This window comes from Elephas maximus, chromosome X (genome assembly GCF_024166365.1).
Source record: "Elephas maximus indicus isolate mEleMax1 chromosome X, mEleMax1 primary haplotype, whole genome shotgun sequence".
NCBI classification, from domain to species: domain Eukaryota; kingdom Metazoa; phylum Chordata; class Mammalia; order Proboscidea; family Elephantidae; genus Elephas; species Elephas maximus.
In genome coordinates this window covers 59,557,492-59,571,221 of record NC_064846.1, presented here as the reverse complement: position 1 = coordinate 59,571,221, position 13,730 = coordinate 59,557,492, and positions in this window count along the sequence as shown.

Here is a 13,730-nt window from a genome sequence, read left to right as displayed (position 1 = left end):
TCCTCCCAATGGGAAGAACTTCAAGCACTGCACTTGGTTGTTCACTTTGCTTGGAAGGAGAAATACCCAGATGTGTGAATGTATAGTGATTCATGGCCTGTGGCCGATGGTTTGGCTGGATGGTCAGGGATTTGGAAGGAACATGTTTGGAAAATTGAAGACAAGGATTCATGGGGAAGAGGTATGTGGATGGGCCTCTCTGAATGGACCAAAGAAGTGAAGATATTGTGTCTCATGTGAATGCTCACCAAAGGGTGACCTCAGCAGAGGATGATTTTAACAATCAAGTGGATAGGATGACACATTCTGTGAAAACCACTCATCCTCTTTCCCCAGCTACTCCTGTAATTGCTCAATGGGCTTATGAACAAAGTGGCCATGGTGGCAGGGTTGGAGGTTATGTATGGGCTCTGCAACATGGACTTTCACTCACCAAGGCTGACTTGGCTACAGCCACTGCTGAGAGCCAAATCTGCCAGCAGCTGAGACCAACGCTGGGTCCCCAATGTGACATCATCCCTTGAGGTGATTAGCCAGTAACATGGTGGCAAGTTGATTACATTGGAACACTTCCATCATAGAAAGGACAGTGTTTTGTTCTTACTGGAATAGACACTTACTCTGGATATGAATTCCTTCCCTGCACACAATGCTTCTGTCAAAACTACCATCTGTGGACGTACCGAATGCCTTAACCACTGTCATGGCATCCCGCACTGCATTGCCTTGGATCAAGGGACTCACTTCACAGCAAATGGAGTGTAGCAATGGGCCATGCTCATGGAATTTCCTGGTCTTTCTATATTCTCCATCATCCTGAAGAGCAGGTGGTTGATAGAATGATGGAATGGCCTTCTAAAGACACAATTATGGCTCCAGCTAAGTTGGGGCAATGTACTCCAGGAGGCTGTATATGCTCTAAACCAGTGTTCAATATATGGTGCTATTTCTCCCATAGCCAGGATTTATTGGTCCAGGAATCAAGGGGTAGAAATGGGAGTGGCACCACTCAATATTATCCTTAGTGACCCATTCACAAGATTTTTGCTTCCTGTCCCCATTCCCTTATGCTATGTGGGTCTAGAGGTCTTAGTTCCAAAGGGAAGAATGCTCCCACCTGGAGACACATCATTGATTCCATTGAACTGGAAGATGAGAATGCCACCTGGCCACTTTGGGCTCCTTATGCCTCTGGATCAACAGGCACAGAAGGAAGTTACCATACTGGTTGTTGTGATTGATCTTGATTATCAAGAGGAAATCAAATTGATATTACATAATGGAGGGAAAGAAGAGTATGTCTGAAATGCAAGGGATGACTTAGGGCGTCTCTCAGTGTTACCATGCCCTGTGATTAGAGTCAATAGAAAACTACACCAACCCAATTCTGACATGGCTATTAATGGCCCAGACCCTTCAGGGATGAAGGTTTGGGTCACCCCACCAGGCAAAGAACCATGACCAGCTGAGGTGCTTGCTGAGGGCAAAGGAAATATGGAATGAGCGGTGGAAGAAGGTGTTCTAAATACCAGTTACAACCACGTGACCAGTTGCAGAAACGAGGAATATAATTTCTATGAATATTTATGCTTTGCATGTGTGTTCATTGTATCATATTAGGGGCAAGTATCCTTTATAGTTGCCTTTATTCAGAGATCATGTATGGTCTGAGGCGATGTGCACAAGCATGACTCAAAATGAGAAGAAACAGCTACAAACACCCATTAATAATCGGAACCTGGAATGTATGAAGTATGAATCTAGGAAAATTGGAATCATCAAAAATGAAATGGAACGCATAAACATCAATATCCTAGGCATTAGTGAGCTGAAGTGGACTGATATTGGCCATTTTGAATCAGACAATCTTATAGTCTACTATGCTGGGAATTATAATTTGAAGAGGAATGGTGTTGCATTCATCGTCAAAAACGTTTCAAGATCTATCCTGAAGTACAACGCCGTCAGTGATAGGATAATATCCATACGCCTACAAGGAAGACCAGTTAATATGACTATTATTCAAATTTACGCACAAACCACTAGGGCCAAAGATGAAGAAATAGAAGATTTTTATCAGCTGCTACACTATGAAATTGACCAAACATGCAATCAAGATGCATTGATAATTATTGGAACGCAAAAGTTGGAAACAAAGAAGAAGGATCAGTAGTTGGATAATATGGCCTTGGTGATAGAAACAATGCCAGAGATCGAATGATAGAATTTTGCAAGACCAACGACTGCTTCATTGCAAATACCTTCTTTCACCAACATAAACGGGGACTATACACATGGACCTCGCCAGATGGAACATGTAGGAATGAAATTGACTACATCTGTGGAACGAGACGATGGAAAAGCTCAATATCATCAGTCAGAACAAGGCCAGGGGCTGACTGTGGAACAGACCATCAATTGCTCATATGCAAGTTCAAGCTGAAACTGAAGAAAATAAGAGCAAGTCCACAAGAGCCAAAATAAGCCTTGTGTATATCCCGCCTGAATTTAGAGACCATCTGAAGAACAGATTTAATGCATTGAACACTAGTGACTGCAGACCAGACGAGTTGTGGAATGACATCAAGGACATTATCCATAAAGAAAGCAAGAGGTCGTTGAAAAGACAGGAAAGAAAGAAAAGACCAAGATGGATGTCAGAGGAGACTCTGAAACTTGCTCTTGAGCATCGAGCAGCTAAAGCAAAAGGAAGAATTGATGAAGTAAAAGAACTGAACAGAAGATTTCAAAGGGCGTCTTGAGAAGACAAAGTAAAGTATTATAGTGACACGTGCAAAGAGCTGGAGATGGAAAACCAAGAGGGAAGAACACACTCGGTGTTTCTCAAGCTGAAAGAACTGAAGAAAAAATTCAAGCCTCGAGTTGCAATAGTGAAGGATTCCATGGGGAAAATATTAAACAACGCAGGAAGCATCAAAAGAAGATGGAAGGAATACACAGAGTCATTATACCAAAAAGAATTAGTCAATATTCAACCATTTTAACAGGTGGCATATGACCAGGAACTGATGGTACTGAAAGAAGAAGTCCAAGCTGCTCTGAAAGCATTGGTGAAAAACAAGCCTCCAGGAATTGATGGAATATCAAATGAGATGTTTCAAAAAACAGATGCAACGCTGGAGGTGTTCACTCGTCTATGGCAAGAAATATGGAAGACAGCTTCCTGGCCAACTGACTGGAAGAGATCCATATTTATGCCTATTCCCAAGAAAGGTGATCCAAACGAATGTGTAAATTATAGAACAATATCATTAATATCACATGCAAGCAAAAGAGTGCTGAAGATCATTCAAAAATGGCTGCAGCAGTATATCGACAGGGAACTGCCAGAAATTCAGGCTGGTTTCAGAAGAAGACATGGAACCAGGGATATCATTGCTGATGTCAAATGGATCCTGGCTGCAAGTAGAGAATACCAGAAGGATGTTTACCTGTGTTTTATTGACTATGCAAAGGCATTCGACTGTGTGGATCATAACAAACTATGGATAACACTGTGAAGAATGGGAATTCCAGAACACTTAATTGTGCTCATGAGGAACCTTTACATAGATCAAGAGGCAGTTGTTCAGACAGAAAAGGGAATACTGATTGGTTTAAAGTCAGGAAAGGTGTGTGTCAGGGTTGTATTCTTTCACAACACCTATTTAATCTGTACGCTGAACAAATAATACAAGAAGCTGGAGTGGTTAAGTGCTATGGCTGCTAACCAAAGGGTCGGCAGTTCAAATGCGCCAGGCACTCCTTGGAAATTCTATGGGGCAGTTCTACTTTGTCCTATAGATTCGCTATGAGTCGGAATTGACTCGACGGCACTGGGTTTGGTTTAGGTGGAGTATATGAAGAAGAACGGGGCATCAGGATTGGAGGAAGACTCATTAACAACCTGCGTTATGCAGATGACACAACCTTGCTTGCTGAAAGTGAAGAGGACTTGAAGCACTTACTAATGAAGATCAAAGACCACAGCCTTCAATATGGATTACACCTCAACATAAAGAAAACAACAATCCTCACAACTGGACCAATGAGCAACATGATGATAAATGGAGAAAAGATTGAAGTTGTCAAGGATTTCATTTTACTTGGATCCACAATCAACAGCCATAGAAGCAGCAGTCAAGAAATCAAAAGATGCATAGCATCGAGTAAATCTGCTGCAAAGGACCTCTTCAAAGTGTTGAAGACCAAAGATGTCACCCTGAAGACTAAGGTGCTCCTGACCCAAGCCATGGTATTTTCAATCACATCATATGCATGTGAAAGCTGGACAATGAATAAGGAAGACCGAAGAATTCACACTTTTGAATTGTGGTGTTGGAGAAGAATATTGAATATACCATGGACTGCCAAAAGAACGAACAAATCTGTCTTGGAAGAAGTGTGGCCAGAATGCTTCTTAGAGGCAAGGATGGCGAGACTGCTTCTTACATACTTTGGACATGTTGTCAGGAGGGATAAGTCCCTGGAGAAGGACATCATGCGTGGCAGAGTACGGGGTCAGCGGAAAAGAGGAAGACCCTCAACAAGGTGGATCGACACAGTGGCTGCAACAATGGGCTCCAGCATAACAATGATTGTGGGGATGGCGCAGGACTGGGCAGTGTTTCGTTCTGTTGTGCATAGGGGCGCTACGAGTCGGAACTGACTTGACGGCACCTAACAACAACAACGTACAGGTGCCAAGTTGACAAGGGGAATGTGTTGGTTAAGGTTGTGTGTCAACTTGGCTGGGCCATGATTCTCAGTGGTTTGATAGTCCTGTGATCACTTCCATGACAAGACTTGTGTGATCACCTCCATGATGAGTTCTTCCGTGAGTAGCCAATCAGTTGAAAAGGAGTTTCCTTAGGTGTGTGGCCTGCATTGAATATAAGGGGATATCCTGGCAAGGCTTGGGGGCTTTTGTTAGTTATGGATCCTGCATCTGACCTCCAGTTCTTGGGATCTGAGCTAGCAGCTTACCTGCTGTCTTGCCTGTCAGTCATTGGGATTCATTGATCTTCAGAGCTTGTGAACAAGAGCCCTGCTCTCCAACCTCCTGATCTTGGGTTTGCCAGCCCCTGTGGCTACATGCATCAGGAGAAGCCTCTATCTTGACCCGTGCACTTGGGACATTCCAGCCTCTAAAACCACATGAGCGAACTCTCTCTCTGTACATATATTTTTACTCTTTACTGGTTTTGCTTTTCTAGAGAACCCAGACTAAGACAAGATTCAGTGCAATCCCTATCCAAATTACATTTTTTTTTAGCAAGAAAGAAAAAGCCTGTCCTCAAATTCACATGGAAATGCAAGGAGCTGCAAGGAGCCAAACCAATACTGAAAAATAAGAACAAAGTAGAGAACTCATTTTCCAATTTCAAAATGTACTACATAGCTACAGTAATCAAAATAGTGAGGTACTCGTATATGGATAGATATACAGAAAAATGGAATATAACTAAGAGTTCAGAAATAAACCCATACATCTATGGCCAACTGATTTTGGGCAACAGTGCCAAGCCTATTTAACGGGGAAAAATAGTATCTTCAATAAATTATTTGGGGACCTCTGGATCCCTACATGGAAAGGAATGAAGTAGGACCCATACTTCACACCATATATGTAAATTAACTCAAAATAGGTCAATGACTTAAATATAAAAACTAAAACCATAAAACTCTTAGAAAAAAAATAAGGGTAAATCTTCATGACTTTGTTTTAACTATGAATTTTTAGATATGATAACAAAAGCACAAGCAACATTAGAGAAGATAGATAAATTGGACATTATTAAAATGAAGAAAATTGCATCAAAGGAGTTTATCAAGAAAGTAAAGTGACAACGTACAGAATAGTAGAAAATATTTCGTAACCATGTACCAAAGTTTAACATCAAAAATATATAAAGAATTCCTACAACTTAACTATAAAAAGACAAGCCAATTAAAAAACGGGCAGATGACTTGAATAAAAATTTCACCAAAGAAGTTATACAAATAGCCAATAAGCACATGAAAAGATGCTCAATGTTGTTAGTCACTGGGAAATGCAGATCAAATGAGATACAACCTCACCCCACTAGGATGGCTATTATCAGAAAATGGAAAATAACAAATGTTGGCAAGGATTTGGAGAAACTGGAACTCTCATGCATTGCAGATGGGATTGTAAAATGGTGCCTGTGGAAAACAGCTTGGTGCTTTCTCAAAAAGTTGAACAGAATTACTATAGTCGAAAAAACCAAACCTACTACTGTCAAGTCAACTCCGGCTCATAGCGACCCTGCAGGTCAGAGTAGAAATGCCCTGTAGGGTTTCCAGGGAGCAGCTGGTAGATTCAAACTGTTGACCTTTTGTTAGCAGCTGAGTTTTTAACCACTGCACTACCAGTGCTCCAGAATTACCATATGACCCAGCAATTCCACTCCTAGGTATGTACCCAAGAGACTTGAAAACAGGGACTCGAATTCATATATGTACACAAATCTTCATTGTAGCTTTAGTAACAATTGCTAAAAGTAGAAACAACCCAATTGTCTTTCAACAGATGAATTGATGAATGAAATGTGGTCTATAGATACAATGAAATACTACTCAGCCATAAAGTGAAATGAAGTCCTGATAAATGTTACAACATGGATGAACCTTAAAAAATATTGTGTTGAGTGAAATAAGTCAAACAGAAAGGGGCAAGTGCTTTATGTTACCCCTTATATGAAATATCCACACTGGGTAAATGCATAGAGACAAAAGTTTGTTAGTGGCTACCGGGAGATGTGGGGAGGAGGGAATGGGAGTTATTCTGAAGGAGTACTGAGTTTCTGTGTGGGGTGATGTAAAACTTTTGGAAATTGATAGTGGTGATGGTAGCATAATATGGCAAATGTAATTAATGTCACTGGATTGTACATTAAAAAATGGTTAAGATGGCAAACATTTTGTTACATATTTTTTACAATGAAATCCAAAAATAATTATCTGTATCTGCCTTACCAACAGTCTTAGTTATCTAGTGATGCTGTAACAGAAATACCACAAGTGGGTGGCTTTAACAAACAGAAATTTATTTTCTCAAAGTTTAGGGGGCTAGATGTCTGAATTCAGGGTGACGGCTCTAGGAAAGGCTTTCTCCCTTAGCTCCAGAGGAAGGTCCTTGTCTGTTATGAACTTCTGCTTCTGGGTGATTTTCACGTGGCTTAGCATCTCTCTTCTCTCATCTTTGCTTGCCCGCTTGCCCTAATCTCTTTTATATCTCAAAAGAGATTGACTCAAGGTACATGCTACACTAATCCTGCCTCATTCACATAATAAAGGCAACCAATTCCCAAATGAGATTATAATTACAAGTATAGAGGTTAGGATTTACAATAAATATTATTTGGGGACATAGTTCAATTCATAACATTCCACCCCTTGGCCTCCCCAAATTGAAGTCCTTGCCACATCCAAAACACATTCACCCCATCACACCCTCTCAAAAGTCTTAAATCAACTCCAAGTCCAAAATCTCTTCTGAATCATCTAAATCAAGTATGGGTGAGACTTTAGGCATATTCCATCTGGGGCAAAATTCCTATCATCTGTGAACCTGTGAAATCTAGATCATAAGTAATATGTTTCCCAAATACAATGGTGAAATAGGCACAAGGCAGACATTTCCATTACAAATGGGAGAAATTTGAGGAAAAGAAGCGATAATGGGCACTGATTTTAGGCAACAGTGCCAAGCCTATTTAAAGGGGAAAAATAGTCTCTTCGACAAATTATTTGGGGACGACGGGATCTCCACATGCAAAAGAAAAAAGTAGGACCCATACTTCACACCATATATGAAAATTAACTCAAAATAGATCAATGACTTAAATATAAGAACTAAAACCATAAAACTCTTAGAAAAAAATATAAGGGTAAAACTTCAAGACTTTAACTGTGAATTTTTAGATATGATAACAAAAGCACAAGCAAGTCAAAGGCCCTGCAGAACAATTTACATTAGTTCTCAAGGCTTGAAAATAATCCTCTGGTTTTTGTGACTATCTGGACATGGGCTCTGCACACCAGACTCTGGGTGTTGGACATGCCTTCTGGATTCTGAGTGGAGGCCCTTTAGCGTTGGGTTTCAGCTCTGCCTTCCAGGTCCACTGGGACGGCAACCCTGTTTCCCCGAATTGGGTGGCCTCATTCTCCTAGTTCACCTGAGTGGTGACCCCAAACAAATTTGCCTTGGCAGGCCCCATTCTCCTGTCCTTTGGGCATGGCAGCCATGCTCTCTCACCTTTGGGTGGCAGTCCCAAAACCCTTTGGTTGCTGCTAGGTGCCTTCGAGTCAATTCCGACTCTTGGTGACCCTATGCACAACACAAGACCACCCAGTCTTGCACCATCCTCACAATCATTGCTATGCTTGAGCTCATTGTTGCAGCCACTGTGTCAATCTATCTCATTGAGGGTCTTCCTCTATTTCACTGACCCTCTAGTTTACCAAGCATGATGCCCTTCTCCAGGGACTTGTCCCTCCTGATAACATGTCCAAAATATGTGAGACAAAGTCTTGCCATCCTTGCTTCTAAGGAGCATTCTGGCTGTACTTCTTCCAAGACAGAATTATTTGTTCTTTTGGCAATACATGGTATATTAAATATTCTTTGCCAACACCATAATTCAAAGGCATCAATTCTTCTTCGATCTTCCTTATTCATTGTCCAGCTTTCACATGTATATGAGACAACTGAAAACACCATGGCTTGGGTCAGGCACGCCTTAGTACTTAAAGTGACATTTTTGCTTTTTCACACTTTAAAGAGGTCTTTTGCAGCAGGTTTTCCCAGTGCAATATGTCCTTTGATTTCGTTACTGCTGCTTCCATGGGGCATTGACTGTGGATCCAAGTAAAATGAAATCCTTGACAGCATCAATCTTTTCTCCGTTTATCACGATGTTGCTTACTGGTCCAGTTGTGAGGATTTTTGCTTTCTTTATGTTGAGGTGTAATCCATACTGAAGGCTGTAGTCCTTGATTTTCATCAGTAAGTGCTTCAAGTCCTCTTTACTTTCAGCAAGGAAGGATGTGTCATCTGCATAGTGCAGATTGTTAATGAGTCTTCCTCCAATCCTGATGCCTCGTTCTTCTTCATACAGTCCAGTTTCTCAGATTTTTTGCTCAACATACAGACTGAATAAGTCTGGTGAAAGAATATCACCCTGACACACAGATTTGTTGACTTTAAACCATGCAGTATCCCCTTGTTCTGTTCAAATGACTGCCTCTTGGTCTAAGTACAGGTTCCTCACGAGCACAATTAAGTGTTCTGGAATTCTCACTCTTCACAATGTTATCCATAATTTGTTATGATTCACACAGTCAAATGCTTTTGCGTAGTCAATGAAACACAGGTAAACATCTTTCTGTTATCTTCTGCTTTCAGCCAGGATTCATCTGACTTCAGCAGTGATATCCCTTGTTCCACGTCCTCTTCTGAATCTGGCTTGAATTTCTGGCATTTCCCTCTTGATGTCCTGCTGCAACTGCTTTTGAATGATTTTCAGCAAAATTTTACTGGCTTGTGATGTTAATGATATAGTTCGATAATTTCCACATTCTGTTGGATCAACTTTCTTCGGAATAGGCATAAATATGGGTGTCTTCCAGTTGGTTGGCCAGGAAGCTGTCTTCCAAATTTCTTGGCATAGATGAGTGAGCACCTCCAGTGTTGCATCTGTCCATTGACACTTCTCAACTGGTGTTCTGTCAATTCCTGAAGCGTTGTTTTTCAACAATGTCTTCAATGCAGCTTGGACTTCTTCCGTCAGTAACATCCTTTCTTGATCATATGCTACCTCCTGAAATGACTGAATGTCAACCAATTATTTTTGGAACAGTGATTCTGTGTATTCCTTCTGTCTTCTTTTGATATTTCCTGTGTCATTCAGAATTTTGTCTACAGAATCCTTCAGTATTCCAACACGAGGCTTGAATTTTGCCTTCCATCCTTTCAGCTTGAGAAATGCCAAGTGTGTTTTTCCCTTTTTGCTTTCTAAATTCAGGTCTTTGCACATGTCATTGTAATACTTTACTTTGTCTTCTTGAGCTGCCCTTTGAAATCTTCTGTTCAGCTCTTTTACTTCATCATTTCTTCCTTTTGCTTTAGCTACTCTACATTCAAAAGCAACTTTTATTCTGTTCTGATATCGATTTTGGTCTTTTCTTTCTTTTGCTTTCTTCATGTTTGATGTCATTCCACAACTCATCTGGTCTTCAGTGGTTAGCATTCAATGTGTCAACTCCGCTCTTGAGATGGTCTTTAAATTCAGGTGGGGTATAATCAAGGTGGTGATTTGACTCTTGTGGACTTGTTCTAATTTTCTTTGGCTTCTACCTGAACTTGCATATGAGCAATTGATGGTCTGCTCAGCAGCCGGTCCCTGGCCTTGTTCTGTCTGATGATTTTGAGTTTTTCCATAGTCTCTTTCTACAAAAAAAAAAAAAAAATGTAGTCAATTTGATTCCTTTGTATTCCATCTGGTGAGATCCAAGTGTATAGTTGCTGTTTATGTTGTTAAAAAAGTATTTGCAATAAAGAAGTCCTTGGTCTTGCAAAATTCAATCATATGATCTCTGGGGTCATTTCTATCACCAAGGCCATATCTTCCAACTACCAGTTCTTCTTGTTTCCAACTTTCACATTCCAACCTCCCATAATTATCAATGCATCTTGATTGCAAGTCTGATCAATTTCAGACAGCAGAAGTTTGTAAATATCTTCAATTTCTTCATCTTAGGCCTTAGTGATTGGTGTGTAAATTTGAATAATAGTAGTATTAACTGATCTTTCTTGTAGGTGTATGAATATTATCCCATCATGACAGCATTGTACTTCAGCATAGATCTTGAAATGTTCTTTTTGTTGATGAATGGAATGCCATTCCTCTTCAATTTGTCATTCCTAGCATAGTAAACCATATGATTTTCTGATGCTTCAAAATGGCTAATACCAGTCCATTCCAGCTCACTAATGCCTAAGATATTGATGTTTATGTGCTCCATTTCATTTTTTATGATCTCTAAATTTTCCAAGATTTGTACTTTGTACATTTCACATTATTATTATTGATGGATGTTTGCAGCTGTCTCTTCTCATTTTTAGTTGTTCCACATTAGCAAATGAAGGTCCCAAAAGCTTGACTCCATCCATGTCATTAAAGTAGATCCTTCTTTTAGGAGGCAACACTTCTCTAGTCTTATTCTGAGTGCCTTCCAATCTATATGGTTGCTATGAGTTGGAATGGTCTAAATGGCAACTGGTTTGTTTTTGTTTGTTTTCAACCAGAGGGACTCATCTTCCTGCACTATGTCAGACAATGTTCTGCTGCTATTCATATGGTTTTCACTAGCTAATTTCTTTGGAAGTAGACCACCAGGTCCTTCTTCCTAGTCTGCTTAGTTTGGAAGATCAGCTGAAATCTGTCTACCATGGATGAACTCACTGGTATTTGAATACTGGTGGCATAGTGTCCAGCACCACAACAGCATATAAGCTGCCACAGTATAACAAACTGACAGACACCCCTGGCACACCTGAATGGCAGCCCCACACTCCTGAACTGAGTTGATGAAGACCTGACTCTGAAACCTAGGAGCCTGTGGCCCATTCCTTTGAGATTCAGGAGACCACCGTCCTACCCTTTGAAACCTAGAAAGTCCTCCTTCCAGTGCTACTTCCAACAGTTCTCCTGATCTCTGAGCTGCTCTGGAGATGGTTTTTTATTTTTCTTGGGGAACAACAGATGTAGCTCCTTTGGCCTGTTTCCTGCCTGTAGAATTCCAAGAGGCAGACAGAGCTCTTTTTGTCCTGTCTCTGACCTCTTCAGTCTATGCTGATGGGTTTTCTGTTGTGATAGTTGGTTAGATGCATCAGTCACAGGCTTAAAGTCTTTAACATAATATTGGGTAGCCACATCCTTGGTGAAAATTCTAGGACACCTGTCCCTAATTTTTTCAACAGAATTTTTGAAATCTTTAAGTTTTGTTTTCATTTTGCACAGTTCACTTTGAAGCCCAACTCTTTCACATTTTACTGTAAGTGGCAAAGAGAAAGCACAGGGTCCATTTAAGATCTTGCTTAGAAATCTCATCAGCCAGATATCCAAGTTCATCACGTACCAGTACTACCTTCAGCCAAACATATCAATATAAGCCAGCTAAGTTTTTTGCCATGGCGTAAAAAGCATCACCCTTCCTCCATTGTTGAACCACATGTTCATCATTTTCTTTTAAATGAAATCATATTTAACATTCACATTTCTAGCAACATTCTCTAAGACAATAGAGACTCTCCCTATAGCTCCCCTCCTTTCCTCCTAAGCCCTCACCAGAATCACCTTTGATGTGCACAAGTCTATCAACAGTCTTTTCATGGCAACCTGGGCATTTACCACTCCAAAACCAAAGCCAAACCCACTGCCATCGGGTCGATTCCAACTCACAGTGACCCTATAGGACAGAGTAGAACTGCCCGATAGAGTTTCCAAGGAGCGCCTGGCAGATTCAAACTTCCAACCTCTTGGTCTGCAGTTGTAGGGCTTAACCACTACGCCACCAGGGTTTCCTTGCACCTTAAAACTCCTCCAACCTCTACCCATTATTACCCAATTCAAAACCACTTCCCCATTGTAGGTATTTGTTAGAGTAGCACCCCCACTTCTTGGCACCAAATTTTTAGTTATCTTGTGTGGCCAGAACTGAAATACCACACATGGGTGGCTCTAAGAGACAGAAATTTATATTAGGAATTTTACAGTTTAGAGACTAGATGTCTGAATTCAGAGTGATGGCTCTAGCTGAAAGCTTTCTCTCTCTGTTGACTCTGGAGGAATGTCCTCTCTTCTGAGCTTCAGCTTTGGGTGATCTTCATATGTGGGCATCTCTCTTCTCTCATTTCTGCTTGCTTGCTTGTCCTAACCTCTTTTATATTTCAAAAGAGGTTGATTCAAGACATGCCCTGCACTGGTCCTTTCTCATTAACATAACAAAGGCAACCCATTCCCAAATGAGATTATAACCACAGGCATAGAGGTTGGGATTTATATCGCATATTTTGGGGTGACATAATTCAATCCATAACACCAACATCACAGGAAAAATTGAGATACTGAATATGTAAGGGCTTCATAAAGAATTTACAAATCCCAGATTATTTCTTCCCATTTTATTCTGCTGTTGTTGTGTGTGAAAAGATAAGATGTTTGTTATAGTTAAAAGATGCCCATAATGATATACTTTTACATTGGAAATTTGCTTATGCTCTTCTTGTGCCACAACTAGGTGCTTTGTGAGAAGAATTTTATAGGCCTATCACCAAAAAGCTATTATAACACTTCCTAGGGTTTATTAACTATAACCTTAGAGTTGAAATGGCCACCCCGATACTGGGGACAATTACAGCCAGTATTTCAGCCTGAACTCCTAATATATTATGTCATTGTCAAGACCTCTGAAATGATGATTATCACCTTAAAAGAGTAGGAGAATTTACTTACAAATTACAACACCAAAAGATGAAGTTAACATTGGCAGCCTGAGATGCTTGTTGCTGAGATGTTACGTGGAAATAAAGCTAACACATTAACACATTGAGAATTGTCTTCTCTGAAAATGGATATAATATTTTGATGACATTTTTAGCCTTCTGAAAGCCTTTTTATTTATTTCATACATTTACTTAAAAT